We start from the raw sequence: 17,259 nt of genomic DNA, 5'->3' as shown, positions 1-17,259 counted from the left end.
TGTAATCGTGACATTAACACCTTGCCTGAGGAAGTTTCTTCTGGGAAGTTTTCCATGTTACTGTTCCATCACCGTGCCTACTCTCTCTACGTATGAAGCTTACCTGGAAAGGTTTCAAGTTATCTCTGATTAGTTTTTTGTCTGACAAAGTAGCTACTGTAGCAAAGAAAAACAAGACGAAATAGGACCAAGAGGTGGGTCTGGTGAAAATCCATATCGGTCCAATGAACCAGTCTGTGCCTGTACTAAAATCAATATAAGGTATACAGTATATACTCTGTATGTGTGGAAAAAATATCTAGTACACTTATTCCAATGCATTCACCCCACGGCAAAGTGTTTAGACTGGAGCTAAAGGTCGAAACCATGAAAGTTTTTAAAAACAAAACAAAGACTCTTATATTGAGGCCAGTGAGCAGAGGTTATATTAACTGTAAGGGAGATGACGTGAGGCAAATGTCTTCAATTCCCTATGAATCAGCTGGCCAGACAGCTTATTGGAGTTCTATGATAACTGGGACCCAAGTAAACGACTGAGGCAACTTCTGACCTCACAGAGTCAATATTGTAGAGGAGGGAATGTATTAAGTAGGAGGACAAACGATGTAGTCTAGGCACCTGGGCAGTGTTATTCTCCTTTCTGCTATCGTATTGACCAAGTCCCAAGGGAACTCTTCTCTCTCACAGATCGTTATGATGGATTGGCACTGTAGCTCTATAACAATGTGTTTTGGTAATTCATGGATATGGGATTTAAACAGACAGTACTTTATTCCCAATGATGACATTATAGGACTGTCACATTGAAAAGACACCATTGACCGATTTTTCGTCTTTTCTATTTTTCTCAAATGCCCAACAAGGGGGAGGGCAGTTCTGAGGCACGGCTATTATTGTGAATGAATGTTTCCATGAATAAAGCACCGAGCAAACTGAATTATTAATTCACGTTTTGACAAATTCCAGTATGTCGGACAAACTCCAACTTCCCATTGTTTGGAAAACACTGTTTGCAGACTGCTATTCATAACTTCCCACTGGGAAAGGTGCATAGAGGACTGAATACATCACTGCTATACACCGATGGACTTGATGAAAAAGCACGGATGAAAAAAACACATTAAAGGATTACATGAGAAGTAGCATGCCTCTCCAAGTACACATTAACTTAGATCTGACCGTACTACTATAGCTTTAGAGAAGATCCTCTCTCCTCAGCCATGTTTCTCCTCTCCTACATATTTCAGAGTAGGCAGGGCACTGCGTCTGTGGAGAGGTGGAGGAAGGAAGGAGAGAGGATGCCACTGAGTGTGTATCCTCCTTGGTGTCACTCTGTATTACTTGTGCAACCGTCATCCAGGTCAACTCATCTGTGGTGGTGGCTGGGTGCTGCTGTGCTGTGGTGGGTGGATATTCATTCTGCACCAAATAACTACACAGACACCCATACTCCCAGACCTCCCCTGGGTTGAACGTATTCACTGGCACACAAACACCAATCAAAGGTAGAGTGGGGACTATACTGTATACTGTACTGGTATGTTCAACAGTTCTACAGAATTGGCACTGGCTCACATGCAATAATTAAAGGTAGCAAAAGGGGGACTATATACAGTACATTCCACACAGGCTTGTCATGTCAGGCTATGGGCTTACACAGGTGCTTACTGCTCCCGGTATGAACTCTGTCAAAGCACCCATCTGGTTCTGGGTAAATTGGGCAGAATGTAAGGGCCAAAACAATCTGTCACAATGGAGGGGAATCACATCAGGACTTGACATTCATATAAATTTGCCAGTGTCACACCGGGCCAGTACCAAGTGAAAACTGCTGGCCTGGGCCAAGATCACAGGAAAGCAAGTTATGCACCCAGAATTTCAATTGTGGGTGATTTCATGTATCATTTGCCGTCTGGGCAAGTACCTTTATATTCTGGCCAACCATAAAATCTGATATTTACACTGATTGTTTGGAAAAACTAAATTGAAACCATCCCCAACTCAATGAGGACATATAGCCTTCACATATGAAACCGTTTCAAATGTAACATTCCTCTCCAGAAATGAGCCCAATAACACATTGATGAAAAGCAATATCTTTAGGGCCTATACACATAAACACGGGAAGTAAGGGGGCAGAGGGTGCTGCAGCACCCCCTGATAAATCGTAATATATAAAAACATCATTTTTAATTGGTGAACTCATCTATTTTTTAAAAATGTATTACTCCTCTATTAGCAGAGAAAAATACTCCTCAGCACCCCTGACAGGACCCAAAACATCTTCCCGCTGCCATGCCTATACATGATCCATATTTTCAGGCAGGTGAGCTAGTTTAGCAATAAGCATTATCACCTGTAGCCTAATGCAGCATCGTGACTACATAGCTGACGCATGGGGTTGCTCCGCTGCATTGTTTACCCCAATGGGCTAACCATTACTTAGATCACAGATTCTAAATATGATCTTGTTGCTGGTTTAATGTCCTAAAAAAAATTGCATTGGCATATATGCCTTCAATTTATGCATAGGAGTGGCCAATGTGGTCAGTTTTTTTATTGTCATGCCAGACACTAAAGAGTGTCTGAGAAATAAATCATACAGCACTGGGAAGTTGGGATGCCGCTCTTTTCAATAATCACCCTCAAAACCGTTGTCTTTTCCATAGATTGCATTTAGAGATTTTGTGCAGGGACTGGGCTTATTATCAAATCAAATTGTATTTGTCACATGTGCCGAATACAACAGGTGTAGAAGACCTTGCCGTGAAATGCTTACATAGAACATAAGAACACATTTCATTCTGCACAACAATCAGCTGTGTGAGGAGTTGCTCGCACTTGCCACCCAACAGTTGACATTCAGCTGATAAATAAACAACCTAGTTCGATGACAACTTCGGGAATTAATCTGTTTTTAAACAATTATATAGACTACATAATTGCATTATTACAATATTCATTGTTATTTCTTCCTGTAGGCTATTTAGCCAACAAGTGATTTGTGTAAATAATGTTAATGTCTTGGAAAGCAAGCAGCTCCATAGTGTAGGCCTAATCCTACCTAAACCTTTCTTTGCTAATAATGACATCGATGTGTAGGATGTCTGATACGAAAAAGACTGAAAAGCAGGTGGAGGACTTTTATTCTGTGATTGTGGAATGTGTGTGCAGATGCACAATTCTGAATTGAGCATCCAAGACGTAGTCTACTAAGGTGGGATTCACTCAAGACGAAAGGCTTTGACATTTTTGTTTGGAAACCAAATGCTGGTTAATAACAAGTGTGAAGCGTCAGATGTCAGGAAGATTGTGAAGGATTAAATACAATTATATATTCATTACTGTTCAAAAGTTTGGGGTCACTTAGAAATGTCCTTGTTTTTGAAAGAAAAGCACATTATTTGTCCATTAAAATAACATTAAATTGATCAGACATACAGTGTAGACATTGTTAATGTTGTAAATGACTATTGTAGCTGGAAACGGTAGATTTTCTATGGAATATCTACATAGGCATACAGAGGCCCATTACCAGCAACCATCACTCCTGTGTTCCAATGGCCCATTGTGTTAGCTAATCCAAGTTTATCATTTTAAAAGGCTAATTGATCATTAGAAAACCCTTTTACAATTATGTTAGCACAGCTGAAAAATGTTGTTCTGATTAAAGAAGCAATAAAACTGTCCTTCCTTAGACTAGTTGAGTATCTGGAGCATCAGCATTTGTGGGTTCGATTACAGGCTCAAAATGGCCAGAAACAAAGATCTTTCATCTGAAACTCGTCAGTCTATTCTTGTTCTGAGAAATAAAGGCTATTCCATGTGAGAAATTGCCAAGAAACTGAAGATCTCGTACAACGCTGTGTACTACTCCCTTCACAGACCAGCACAAACTGGCACTAACCAGAATAGAAAGAGAAGTGGGAGGCCTCAGTGCACAACTGAGCAAGAAGACACGTACTTTAGAGTGTCTAGTTTGAGAAACAGACGCCTCACAATGTCTCAACTGGCAGCTTCATTAAATAGTACCCGCAAAACCTCAGTCTCAACGTCAACGGTGAAGAGGCGACTCCGGGATGCTGGCCTTCTAGGCAGAGTTGCAAAGAAAAAGCCATATCTCACAGACTGGCCAATAAAAAGAAAAGATTAAGATGGGCAAAATAACACAGACACTGGACAGAGGAACTCTGTCAGCATCCTGAAGGCCAGCATCCTGGAGTCGCCTCTTCACTGTTGACGTTGAGACTGGTGTTTTGCGAACCCACAAATGCTGATGCACTCAGTACATAAAAATGTACTGAGTGCAAGACAGTGTTACTTCTTATTTGCATTTTTAATGAGGATCTGTCTCTTTGCAATAACAAACTCTTCCATTCCCCAAGCACTATCTAGATATTGGCGGCTGGGTGACTCTAGACAGGGAATATCCTCCCTCTCCCCTCTGTTGCCAATGAATTATTCATATCTGGTTTTAAAAATAAAGAATATATATATTACTCTTAGAGGGAGAACTAGAACTGGCCACAAGAGAAAGCACCTTTTTAGGAACTGGACAAGTGCAGGTCTAGTTCTTTCAAACTGGAGAAGGTAAGACTATTTCCATCTATGATGATGAATCATGAGTTTGCAATATTAATTAAATACAATAACGGATAAATAAAAAATCAAATAAATGTATTTTTTACTATTCACACTTTTCAGAGTAAGATTTGTACAGTGGCCACTTAAAGTACGTGGTAAGAACGTGGCAGGAATATAGTTTGGCTCAGCCCAGTAGAAGCAAATTGAGAAGATCCTCATCCAGGAATGATAGTTGAGATACAACTAATTCACCTGTATGACAGCGGCAGGTAGCCTAGCGGTTAAGCACATTGGGCCAATAACCCAAGGTTGTTGGTTCAAATTCCACAGCTGACTAATTGAAAAATCTGCTGAGGTGAGCAATGCAGTTAACCCTAATTTCTCCTGGATAAGAGTGACTAAAAAGTATGCATAAACCACCCACAAAGAAAATCTACACCAAAAAAAGCCATCTTCAATCATTGTGAATTGGGGCCTGCCTCTCCAGTGTGCAGTGTGTGTGTGTGAAGCTAGAGACCAACCAACATGATGGCTGGGGAAATGTCAGAGAAGTGCAGAGATTAGTTCCAGCAGAGTGGTCCATGTTTTTCTATGCATCCTTTATCCCTGTCTGAGCTGCTGACAGGATCATACTAATCCAGAGGACCTCTAAAAGCTGCGTCCCAAATAGCATCATATTCCATTTATAGTGCACTTTTGACCAGGGGACATATATTATTTGGGATGCAGCCTCAGTTCCAACAGAGACCAAAAACCACTGTGCTTGTATAGGTGTTTGAGATTCACTAATCACTACAACGTGATTCATGCAGTCGGACTGTGAAGAATCACTGATCTACAAATCCCCACCTTGCATCCCAAATAAATTAACTTTATGTAATCAAGATAAGCAATTCTGCACCTCACCTTGCTTAAACAGATCTCCTGGAACATGCTGTCACTCTCTCTTTGATCCACAATCATGTGGTAGCTACATTCCTCTGCTGAGACCTACAGTAAGGAGATCTCAGGGACCACTGATCGGCGACGACATAAGACAGTCAAGTCAGTTGGGACCATATGGCCTATATCAGGGGTTCCCAAAACGTTTCACTCAGGCCCCACTTCCAGCATTTGGGAACACATTGAAGGTCCCCAAGAACACAGTGGCTTCCATCATTCTTAAATGGAAGCAGCTTGGAACCACCAAGACTCTTCCTAGAGCTGGCAGCCCGGCCAAACCAAGCAATCGGGGGAGAAGTGCCTTGGTCAGGAAGGTAACCAAGAACCTGATGGAGCTCCAGAATTCCTCTGTGGAGATGGGAGAACCTTCCAGAAGGACAACCATCTCTGCGGCACTCCACCAATCAGGCCTTTATGGTAAAGTAGCCAGACGGAAGCTACTCCTCAGTAAAAGGCACATGACAGCCCGCTTGGAGTTTACCAAAAGGCACCTAAAGGACTCTCAGACAAACAAAATTCTCTGGTCTGACGATAGCAAGATTGATCTCTTTGGCCTGAATGCCAAGCGTCACATCTGGAGGAAAACTCGCACCATCCCTATGGTGAAGCATGGTGGTGGCAGCATCATGCTGTGGGATGTTTTTCAGCGGCAGGGACTGGGAGACTAGTCAGGATCGAGGGAAATATGAACGGAGCAAAGTACAGAGAGATCCTTGATGAAAACCTGCTCCAGAGCAATCAGGACTTCAGAATAGGGGTGAATGTATAATTTCCAACAGGACAACAAACCTAAGCACAAAGCCAATACAACGCAGGAGTGGCTTTGGGACAAGTCTCTGAATGTCCTTGAGTGGCCCAGCCAGAGCCCGGACTTGAACCCCATCGAACATCTCTTGAGAGACCTGAAAATAGCTGTGCGGCGACGCTCCCCATCCAACCTGACAGAGCTTAAGAGGATCTGCAGAGAAGAATGGGAGAAACTCCCCAAATACAGGTGTGCCAAGCTTGTAGCATCATACCCAAGAAGACTGGAGGCTGCAATCGCTTCCAAAGGTGCTTCAACAAAGTACTGAGTAAAGGGTCTAAATACTTATATAAATGTGATATTTATTTATTTTAATCTATAAATGTGCGAAAAAACCAACGTTTTTTGCTTTGTCATTATGGGGTATTGTGTGATGAGGGGGAAAAACTATTTAATCAGTTTTAGAATAAGGCTGTAATGTAGCAAAATGTGGAAAAAGTCAAGGGGTCGTAATAGTTTCCGAATGCACTGTACATTTAAAGGACACAGTTCTATATTCCATATATTTTTCAACTGTGCTGTTATGTTTCACAAAAACTCTGAACCTTTCTATTCTCAAAGATTCTACAAATTATACATTTAAAGATAATAATTTTTGCTAAGAGTATTATTGTATTATTGATCAATTGACTTTAACTTTTTAAATCACCTAGCAGTGCTATTTGCAGATTTAGCTCCAAGAAAATGTTGCAATTCTTCAGCCATTCCTGAACCTGCGACCAAAAACAAGCTACATATCGACTGTACCAAAACAAATTGTCTAAAGATTATGTCTCTCCGAGGAAAAATCTGCAGAGCTGGGAAAGTTGTATCCTCTATATATACATAACATTCTATTGGTTGCAAGAATTAAGTTTTGAATCTAGTGTTATGTGTATCAGTTCATGACTGAAACCTTTAGTGAGAGGTCTTATGCTTTAATATTTAATCATTTCTGCCCTCAGAAATATAATTTTAGAGGGCAAAATTGACTTGCCGTTCCGAATAAAATGTAACATTTTTTGCTAGGTGTAGGCAAGGCCATGAACAAAATAGGTCAACTGGGATATGACTAAAGAGTTAAATCAGTGTGATTTTTCCACAAACCATCAGTCCTATATATGATATCATTTACAATGATTATACCTTTTTATCCAAAATGTTTATTTTTTATTTTTATCAGTTAGTATGAGTTTAACCATAATATTTTTTGTAATATTTGATTGGTCTTTTCTGGTGGATTAAACTGAAATTGCAACCAACTTCCTGTGGCTTGTTTCAAAAATAGTGATATGTTGGAAATGGTGAGAGGAAACCTTTAGTGAGAGGTCTAAATGCTTTAACATTTAATAATTTCTGCTCTCTGAAATTTCATTTTGGAGGGCAAAATTTACTTGCTGTTCCAAATAAAATGGAACATTTTTTGCTCATTTAATTGAAAGTTGCTAGGTGTAGGCAAGACCATAAGCAAATAGGTAAACTGGGATATGACTAAAGAGTTAAATCAGGGTGATTTTTCTACAAATAGACAGGTATTTTCCTTTCCACCGTATGTATGTCCACTTCACCATCAGACCATTTTATTGGTAAACTACACGGCAATGTAAAAGTGTACTTTTTGGTGATACAATATGTAATATAGTACACTTATCATTTGGTTGTAATCCAGAGGTTAGAAAAAGTATCTAGTTTTCTATAAGGCTGTGGAGGGATCCAAATAGTGGATTTAAAAGAACATGAATCATCCGCGTACAATGACACCTTTGTTTTTAAGCCCTAGACCTTGATTTTATTGTTGGATCTGATTTTAATAGGTACAATTTCGATGGTTATAATAAATTGATATGCTAATAGTGGACAACCTTGCTTTACTCCTCTTGACAGTTGAATACTTTCAGAAGTAGCCATTATTTACTAATTTACACCTTGGGTTACTATACATAACTTTAACCCATTGTATAAGAGATTCTCCAAAATTGACATATTCCAGGCATTTATATATAAATTCCAGTTGTACTTTATTAAAAGCCTTTTCAAAGTCAGCTATGAATACCAGGCCTGGTTTCCCAGATTTTTCATAGCGTTCTATTGTTTCCAGTACTTGTCATATATTATCTCCAATGTATTGTCCATGTAAAAAAACTGTCTGATTAGGAAGAATAATATCAAACAATACATTTTTAAGTCTATACACTTTGCTAGAATTTCTGCATCACAACACTGAAGTGTAAGGGACCTCCATTTTTTTAAATGGACTTTATACTTTACCACAGGTCCTGTTTCAGTAATAATAAAGTCAGATGTTATTGTTGAGTATCTGAAAATCCTCTGAGTACATCAAAAAAGGTTTGGTATACCTCCACTGGTATGCCATCCAGCCCTGGAGTTTTCCCGGACTTAAAGGCTTTAATTGCATCAAGAAGTTCCTCCTCTGTAATTTGGCCTACACATGTCTTTCTGTACAGCTGTTCGTTTTATATTATTAATAGGGGGGAAATCCCATTAACTTTGGCAAGTGGAGATGGAGGAGACTGAAATGAAAACAAATGCTTTGCTTCCTCTTTCAAAATATTGTTTGGTGAATCATAGGTAACACATTTCAGTAAATCATTTTGGGTAGCATTTGTATGTTGAAGATTTTTTTTTAAAGTGTGAATAGTTCTCCATATTCCTCCAGTTTGCTTCATTTTTACAATATATTACACTTGATCTTTCTTGAATAAGTTCCTCCATTTATTTAAAAACATGTTTAAACAGTTTCGAACCACTGGCCTATATAGCCAGGACGCAGAGTGTTTGACTAAACAGAATACACCTTTATAGGTGTAATATTCCCTGTGAGGGACAGGGACAGTTTTATCACATGACCTTGCTGGGAATCTTGAAAGGCATATCAAACAGCATTATCAGGCCAATCATTTTTTACAACTGACAAGTTCAATCTAAATCTCTTTCATTCTCTTTTCCACATATATCAATTGTATAGGCCTATAACATATTTTTACAACTGCACAGTAGTTTTTTAAATGAGTGTGCTACACTGAAGAGAAAATAATTTTCTGGCTTTCAAGGATATGACTGAAAAGTGTGCAGCAGAGGAGGATTGGCTCATAGTAATCGCTGGAATGGAATTAATGGAAGGGAGTCAAATGTGGTTTCTATACATTTGATGTGTTTGATACCGTTCCATTTATTCCATTCCAGTCATTTCAATGAGCCTGTCCTCCTATAGCTCCTCCCTCCAGCCTCCACTGGTGTGCAGATACAGTCAATACCTCTAAATATACAGTTTGACAATAATACTAAAATCCCAGATGATTATCTCAAGATTAGTTTATTTCTTTATAAAATTGCTTTATTGAGCTGGGGCGCTAAATCAGTTAAGACTTTATTGTTAATTTCCCATCAAATAAGTAAATTGCAGCATGAGCCTAAGATCTGGAAAGGTCTTCCCTTGCTTGAGGATTGTTTTGGGAACACACATGTCTTATTTGTCTCAAGTAGTTGACAGATCCAATTGTCCGTCTTATCATTTTAGACATTCTTTGCCTCACATAAGATATTTTTGTCCCTGGATCCGGTGAGCATAAGAGATGGATGAGCTGTTCAGATCAGACCCTTAACTACAAGGACATTTTAAATCACACGATGGTCCCTGATAAACACCAGTCACGATCACGCTCACAGCAGTCACGATCACGCTATTTTTTTGTTTAGGGAGAGACTGAGACTACCATAGAATTAGGCATTAGAATACTAGAATGGGTGGCCCTCCCTTCAGCAAAATATATTTGACCTAAACCCTCCATGAACGCTTGAAAAAAAAACAAGTGAGCCTCCCCTACACCCAAAATAATAATTGAAACAAAGTGGATAGCAGAGAACATGTAAAGTATAACGTTTACCCTTACTTCTTGGACAGACCAGAGTTTTACATATGCAGTTTTAGAAACTGTTCTTTGACCTGTAAAAACGACATGGCAATGCAGGAATTTGCAAGGTTGTGGGTTCGCAGACCACCGTGGACAAGAGTAGGGGTGAAAATATCTCCTTCATGCCAAAAGCATTGCATTGATCTATTATCGTCTTTGCGTGTCCGAGAAAAAAATGGCCTTTTATAAATATGTGAAACAATTCTGTGTAATTTTACATATTAGCAGAATATTTTTTTATACACCACAAACTACAGAAATTACAGGCTGAGAATGGACAGAGAGATAGGCCTATGTTTCGATCTTATCCTATTCGTAGAAATGCCAAATACGTGTCTTGTTTGCAACAAAACTGTGCCTGTTTGCAAATAATTCAATCTGAGACGTCCTTAGGAATTGAAGAGGGGTAATTTCAAAAGTTAGGCCTACCTTTCCACCTCAGACATAATACCGACGCATAAAATTGTAAGCTTTACCTGCTGGCTACTCTTCTTTCGTGGCTTAACCCAATGAGAGAAGGTCAAAAGTGTTTCCCTAAAATCTGTCTGGGTTTAAACATCTATTGTACAGAAAGTGAATAGCTTTATCAATTGATAGTGACAGAATTAGATTAGTTCACAAGCAAAGTCAGCCTCTGAAAGTCAAGGAAACTAAACAATGATATCCCCATTATGCATCGGAGTCACGTCTTGCCCTGTCACGCCCTGACCTTAGAGAGACTTTTTATTTCACCTTTTGGTTAGGTCAGGGTGTGATTTGAGTGGGCATTCTAGTTTGTCTGTTTCTTTGTTGGCCGGGTATGGTTCCCAATCAGAGGCAGCTGTCTATCGTTGACTCTGATTGGGAATCATACTTAGGCAGCCTTATTCCCACCTGTGTTTGTGGGTAATTATTTATTTTCTGTGTGTGTTTGTGTGCGCCACGTTCTGTTTAACTGTTTTTCTTGTGAAAGTTTCACTTTATTAAAAGATGTGGAATTACATGCACACTGCGCCTTGGCTCATCTATGACAGGGAGTTTGAAGACAGTGAACGTGACATGCCCAGGTATTTTACAGCTTTTTTCTCGCATAAAGAATCACGGAGGAAAGCGATGTTATAGATGACTTTATATAAACTGATCAGTTTTATTTATATGCACCGTGAGCTGTCCATCCGATTGATTGTGCCGCGGCTGCTGCTTGAAGTTTTAGCACCACAATGTAAATGACTCGAATCTGGCCTATTGTGAGGTCAATAACTGTGATAAATACATAATGGGCAAGAAACATATTGTTTTTAATCAAATATATTATAGTAGTGGCCAGCTATCAAAGTTGACCTCCGGTCCTCCTCATCTTCGCGCTCTCCTTCTCAAACTAAACAGAACATAGACTATAGGCTTATCCGCGCGCATGGACTAGGCCTAATCAAAATGTCTTTTCGGAAGAAACCTTTGACTCTCCTCCTGAACTGCCACCGTATCCCTACACAGAACAGCCATTGGTTAAAAGCAGCACACAAAAATGTTTTCGATCAGCAAGAGTTGGAATATCCATTGCAGTGTGTAATGCAGCCTCGTTTTATTTAAACCATCCCAGCAGCTATCTTAGAAATATAAATATTAACTTTGCTCTATTCTTCTCCGAGCATGCACTTTGTAGCCTATAGCCTATGGATCATTTGATTGAGAGCACACTAAATAGCCTATAGGCACACTTGTTATTGTGCGCCCATTTGAGATTCAGAGATGAGGGGCGGCATCGAGCACACATCGATATATAGCCTAATAAGCAACTAATTCTAAAAAACGGAGAAATCATTTTAATTTCATTAACTATAAATTATATGACCCCCCCTCTGGACTAGATTTATTTTAAACTAAACCCTCATATTGACTGAAATTGAAAAGGCATGACCCGCGTTCTTTTTTTCCTCCAGGTAACCATTCTGAAAATGTAGATTAATAGGATCTCTAGGGAGGCACAGATTATCTATGAAATTGACCAGATACTTAAGTAGCCGCTCGAACAATGAAAATAATGGAAGGCAATCAGGAGAAGGTGAGATCAGGTGGGACCATTCTAGCCAGTGAAGGCAGATATGCGTGTGAACAACAGGCACAACTCCAATATAAAGGCTGCATTCCAAACCCTCTCCCCTCAGTCCTCAAATTAAGTGACACTTCTGATGACGTATCATGACGTCTGACGAGTTAACACTTTTTATTTTTATTTGCAGGGCAAGGGAAGAATGAATTGGACCGCTCTTTCCCAAAAATGTGGCACTCGTTCATCCCACGGTTGTGTTTTCAGTCATCATGGAACTGTTGTGTGTGCCTTATATGCGCTACAGTCAATTATGATTGCATTTCATATCTTGGCTAGAAGACAACGCATCCACAGGCATCTAATGTTAGCCATCCTACTATATCAGGTAAATCTAAAATTACAACGGATAAGTGTGATGTCAGGGAAAGTTATGTGCGCAAGTTAACGTTTCCAAAAGCTAACCAAACAAAAACATGACTTTTATGATAACGTTATGTGTTTGAGCCGTCATCTCAATTTCTAACTTATTTACATTAGGTTGTACTTACACGTGCATGTTGACTTTTCCATATTAATGTTGATTTTTAGGTTTTGGTGGACTTTTCTTAGTGGACGTACAATTATGGGGAATTTAATTATGGGGCGTTTCAGGCCCGGAGTGAACATAATTGTACACTTGCAAACTCGATCAAAAACGAGGACAAGAGGGGCTTACATTGCCCACTTCCCTTTCTTTGTTAATCATTTGGACCAACGACAAAGATGGCCGCGGGGATTTCCCCAACGGCAAAAGGCGAGGGTAAGTGGAGGAAGGTGTGTCTTTTATGAGTTTGAAATGCAGCCAAAGTGGTTTTTCTTAAAGATCCCGAAATGTCACGTGGCCTATTTATCAGTACACTCGTAACAACTTAAGCATTACGACATTTATATTCAATCACTTGGTAAATGGAGAAAAAAAACGCCACTTGCTGGATAAGATTTTGGGCCCAGTTATCTCTCTCGCTTCCTCTCTGACTGGGGCCAATTGTCTGCCTGTCATCAAATAGGGAAGGCCAAATTTGGCAGCAATGCCCAACGAGGGGTGAGGTCATGTTGACTTTGCTCTCGGTGCTGCTGTCCTCAAAAGCGAGGTTATGTTTAGCTTTGTTTATTTCTCCTTTAAAAGGTTAGCTAGATGGAATATGTGTGTGTGTGTGTGTGTGTGTGTGTGTGTGTGTGTGTGTGTGTGTGTGTGTGTGTGTGTGTGTGTGTGTGTGTGTGTGTGTGAGAGAGAGAGAGAAAGGAATTTATGGCTGACTGGATCCGTGTGTGTGTGTGTGTGTGAGAGAGAGAGAAAGGAATTTATGGCTGACTGGATCCGTGTGTGTGTGTGTGTGAGAGAGAGAGAGAAAGGAATTTATGGCTGACTGGTTAGATGAATGGATCTTGCCCTTCCTGTGCAAATAAAACATTGGCGTCTTTCTGTATACAGACAGACGGGGGTGTTAAGATATTTTTAGTTTTTTACAATTACCTTTTATTTACCAGGAAAGTCAATTATGAACAAATTCTTATTTACAACAACAACCTGTTGTTTTGAAAATGTAAGCCCATAGAACCACCTGCATGAGGGACAGAGGAAGACTTTGTTGTGAGAGGATCCATGAGCGACGTGCTATAGAAAGGCAGATGAGTTCACTGGAGGATGAAAAACCACTGGCCATATACCCCAGTTCCTGTCTCTCTGAGCCATCAATGACACTCACTGCACATTTCAAATATGTTCTCCAACCATCTTTTGCCATAGACATGAAATATTTTCCATATTTTGTTGTGTTACAGCCTAAATTTAAATGGATTATATTGAGATTTTTTTTTTGTCACTGGCCTACACACAATACCCCATGTCAAAGTGGAATTATGTTTTTCTACATTTTTACAAATTAATTTGCTTAACAAGTAACATAATAACTTGACTCACTGTGTGCAAAGATAGTGTGGATTTTTGAATGACTACCTCATCTCTGTACCCCACACCTACAATTATCTCTAAGGTCCCTCAGTCGAGCAGTGAATTTCAAACACAAATACCAGGAAGGTTTTCCACAAAGAAGGCCACCTATTGGTATATAACCTTTATTTAACTAGGCAAGTCAGTTAAGAACAAATTCTTATTTATAATGATGGCCTACACCAGCCAAACCCAGAAAACACTGTGTCAATTGTGCACCGCCCTATGGGACTCCCAATCATGGCCGGGTTGTGATACAGCCTGGATTCAAACCAGGGTGTCTGTAGTGACACCTCTCGCACTGAGATGGAGTGCCTGAGACCACAGCGCCACTTGGGAGATGGATCAACCACATTGTAGTTACTCCACAATACTAACCTAATTGACAGAGTGAAATGAAGGAAGCCTGTACAGAATAAAAATATTCCAAAACATGCATCCTATTTGCAACAAGGCACTAAAGTAATACTGTACGAAATGTGGCAAAGCAATTGACTTTTTGTCATGAATACAAAGTGTTATGTTTGGGGTAAATCCAATACAACACATTACTGAGTACCACTCTCCATATTTTCAAGCATAGTGTTTACGGTAACTATAAATGTATTATTTTTAAAATTATTATTATTATTTCTTTTTTTACCACTTTTTCGTGATATCCAATTGGTAGTTACAGTCTTACTCCATCGCTACAACTCCCGTACGGACTCAGGAGCGGTGAAGGTCGAGAGCCATGTGTACTCCGAAACACAACCCTGCCAACACGCACTGCTTCTTGACACACTGCTTGCTTAACCTGGAAGCCAGCCGCACCAATGTGTTGGAGGAAACACTGTACAACTGGCGACCGAAGTCAGCTTGAAGGCTCCTGGCCCACCACAAGGAGTCGATAGAGCATCACGGGCGGCCAAACCCTCCCCTAACCCGGACAACGCTGGGCCAATTGTGCACCGCCTCATGGGTCTCCCGGTCACACCAGGGTCTGTAGTGATGCCTCAAGCACTGCGATGCAGTGCCTTAGACCGCTGCACTACTCGGGAAAGCTATTAAAGTTATTATGTTATCATATAAAGTGTGCATGTTTAACATAGCATGCATATGTCATCGGAGGTCTGTGGAGATCTTCACAATTGCTGTAATAATCTGCTCAGAATCTCGAATGGCATTGACCACTTGAACCATGTACTTTTATTGTAATCTCAACTGCAATCCAGGTAATTTGGTTATGCTATTAGATGAAGAACAGTGATTACACATACATCTGTTGTATAAATAAACAAAATATCTGACATTGTATTCCCATTTGAACTTTTATGTGCTTTTAAATGGTTAAAAGTGCAGTGATAGACATTTGGGTGACAACTAAACCAAAAATATGACATTGTTTTTCCATTAGAATGTGGTTGTGCTTTTAGATGGATGAAAGCTTATTGATAACACATTGGAAATTCAACTAACTTTTGGCTGTTTTTTTTCAGTCTGTGAATATGGTTGTAATCTCATTGATCAACATCTCAACCAAATATTACCCAATTATCCAGTTTAAAATGATGTAGTGTGCCCGGTGGGATATGTCATCATATGTTATATGTATCCTCCATACCATTTGGGCATCAGGAAGGGATGGCCATAACAATACTAAAGATTAAGAAATGCTCATATCTCAGTGTTCCTGTTCCACCATTAATAGCATTAGCTCTTGCGGCATACAGAATCATTCTGTTTTGCGAAAGCACTGCTGGCACCATGAATAATTTCTTGGTGTAATGTATTTTACTAATAAGGCATTATGAGCAAGAAGGGAGAAGGATAATCTGACCATTGTAACTGCTATTAGTCTTAATTGTGGCTTCTGAGTGAGGCGGAGCAACCCGATTTGATCACTTGAATTTATTTTATAGTGGATTATTATTGGGGAACAGTGGAGTGCTTCCAATCTGTCTCCTCTCTGAACAATCAACAGTGCTATAAGGGCAATCTAGAACCAGTCAATCACAGTGAGCAATGATTCCCACTAGCAGGCTTCTCTTCTTTCCCTCCCCAGGCAGACAGTGATAGTTCTTAAAGAGGGGAGGGAAGGGAGGAGGAGGAGAAGGAAAAGGAGGGGTTGAGATGGGATGGGGAATAATGTTGAGGATTATTTTCAATATTTTCAATCTAATCAGGGTATCAGTCTTCATCCTGAGAATTATCCTGAGAATTATGTGTGGATGGATGCAAAAGATACATTGAGGAAAAAATGTGGATTGTTTGCATTCATAATTTTGGCAAATGAAAAAGCATAACTGCTGTGTAAAGCCCTGTGAGCATTGTGTGTACTCTGAGTATGCTTGCTGAACAGATGCCCATTTCGGTGCTTTTTATCTACATATTAATATCAGGGATCAGTGTAACTGGCAGAGAGCATGTGTTTATTTGCCCTTTGAAATCAGTGGGGTTTGGCAATGGATAGGTCCAGTTTGCTCAATTGGACAGTGAGTCACATCCCACTGGGCACAAACTGGTCGAATCAACGTTATGTTTCAAAGTAATTTGTCAATATATTGTTGCGTGGAATCTACGTGAAAAATGTTGTTTTGAGGGTGACATTTTAACCGCAGGATTTTGTCATCATGGTAACCAATTTTCAACACAGACAAACCTTGTATAAAATATGTCGAATTTTTACCTTTTTAAACAATGTCGGATCTGGGCAAGACCTCCTACTGGAGCTATCGATTTCGTCTCCCACCCAGGCTTTTAACTAAGCCCAGCTATGCTTAGCTTTGATATTTGACACTGACAACTACCAATGTGCTATTGTGAGAAGTTGTTTTGAGCGAGTTGGTGGATAAAGGTGGAAATCTCATTGCTCAACGTCTAAACCAAATACTACCCACATTTCCATGTTGAAATGACGTGGAGTGCCAAATGGGATATGACAGAATGACATCAAACATCGCATGAATTTGTATTAATTTAAAAAAGTATTAATGTGAAATATAGGCCAATATTGCAC

General features: G+C 39.8%; 1 protein-coding gene across 1 annotated transcript in view; it reads right to left on the bottom strand.

The window, feature by feature from the left end:
• The window catches only part of LOC112248626 (5-hydroxytryptamine receptor 7-like), a 40,222-nt gene that overhangs the window by 20,819 nt on the left and 2,144 nt on the right, over positions 1 to 17,259 (bottom strand). The window lies entirely within an intron of this gene.

The sequence above is a fragment of the Oncorhynchus tshawytscha genome, linkage group LG04 (assembly GCF_018296145.1).
Source record: "Oncorhynchus tshawytscha isolate Ot180627B linkage group LG04, Otsh_v2.0, whole genome shotgun sequence".
In the NCBI taxonomy this organism is placed as follows: domain Eukaryota; kingdom Metazoa; phylum Chordata; class Actinopteri; order Salmoniformes; family Salmonidae; genus Oncorhynchus; species Oncorhynchus tshawytscha.
Note: the sequence above shows the minus strand (reverse complement) of the source record. Positions and strands in the feature narration are given on the sequence as shown.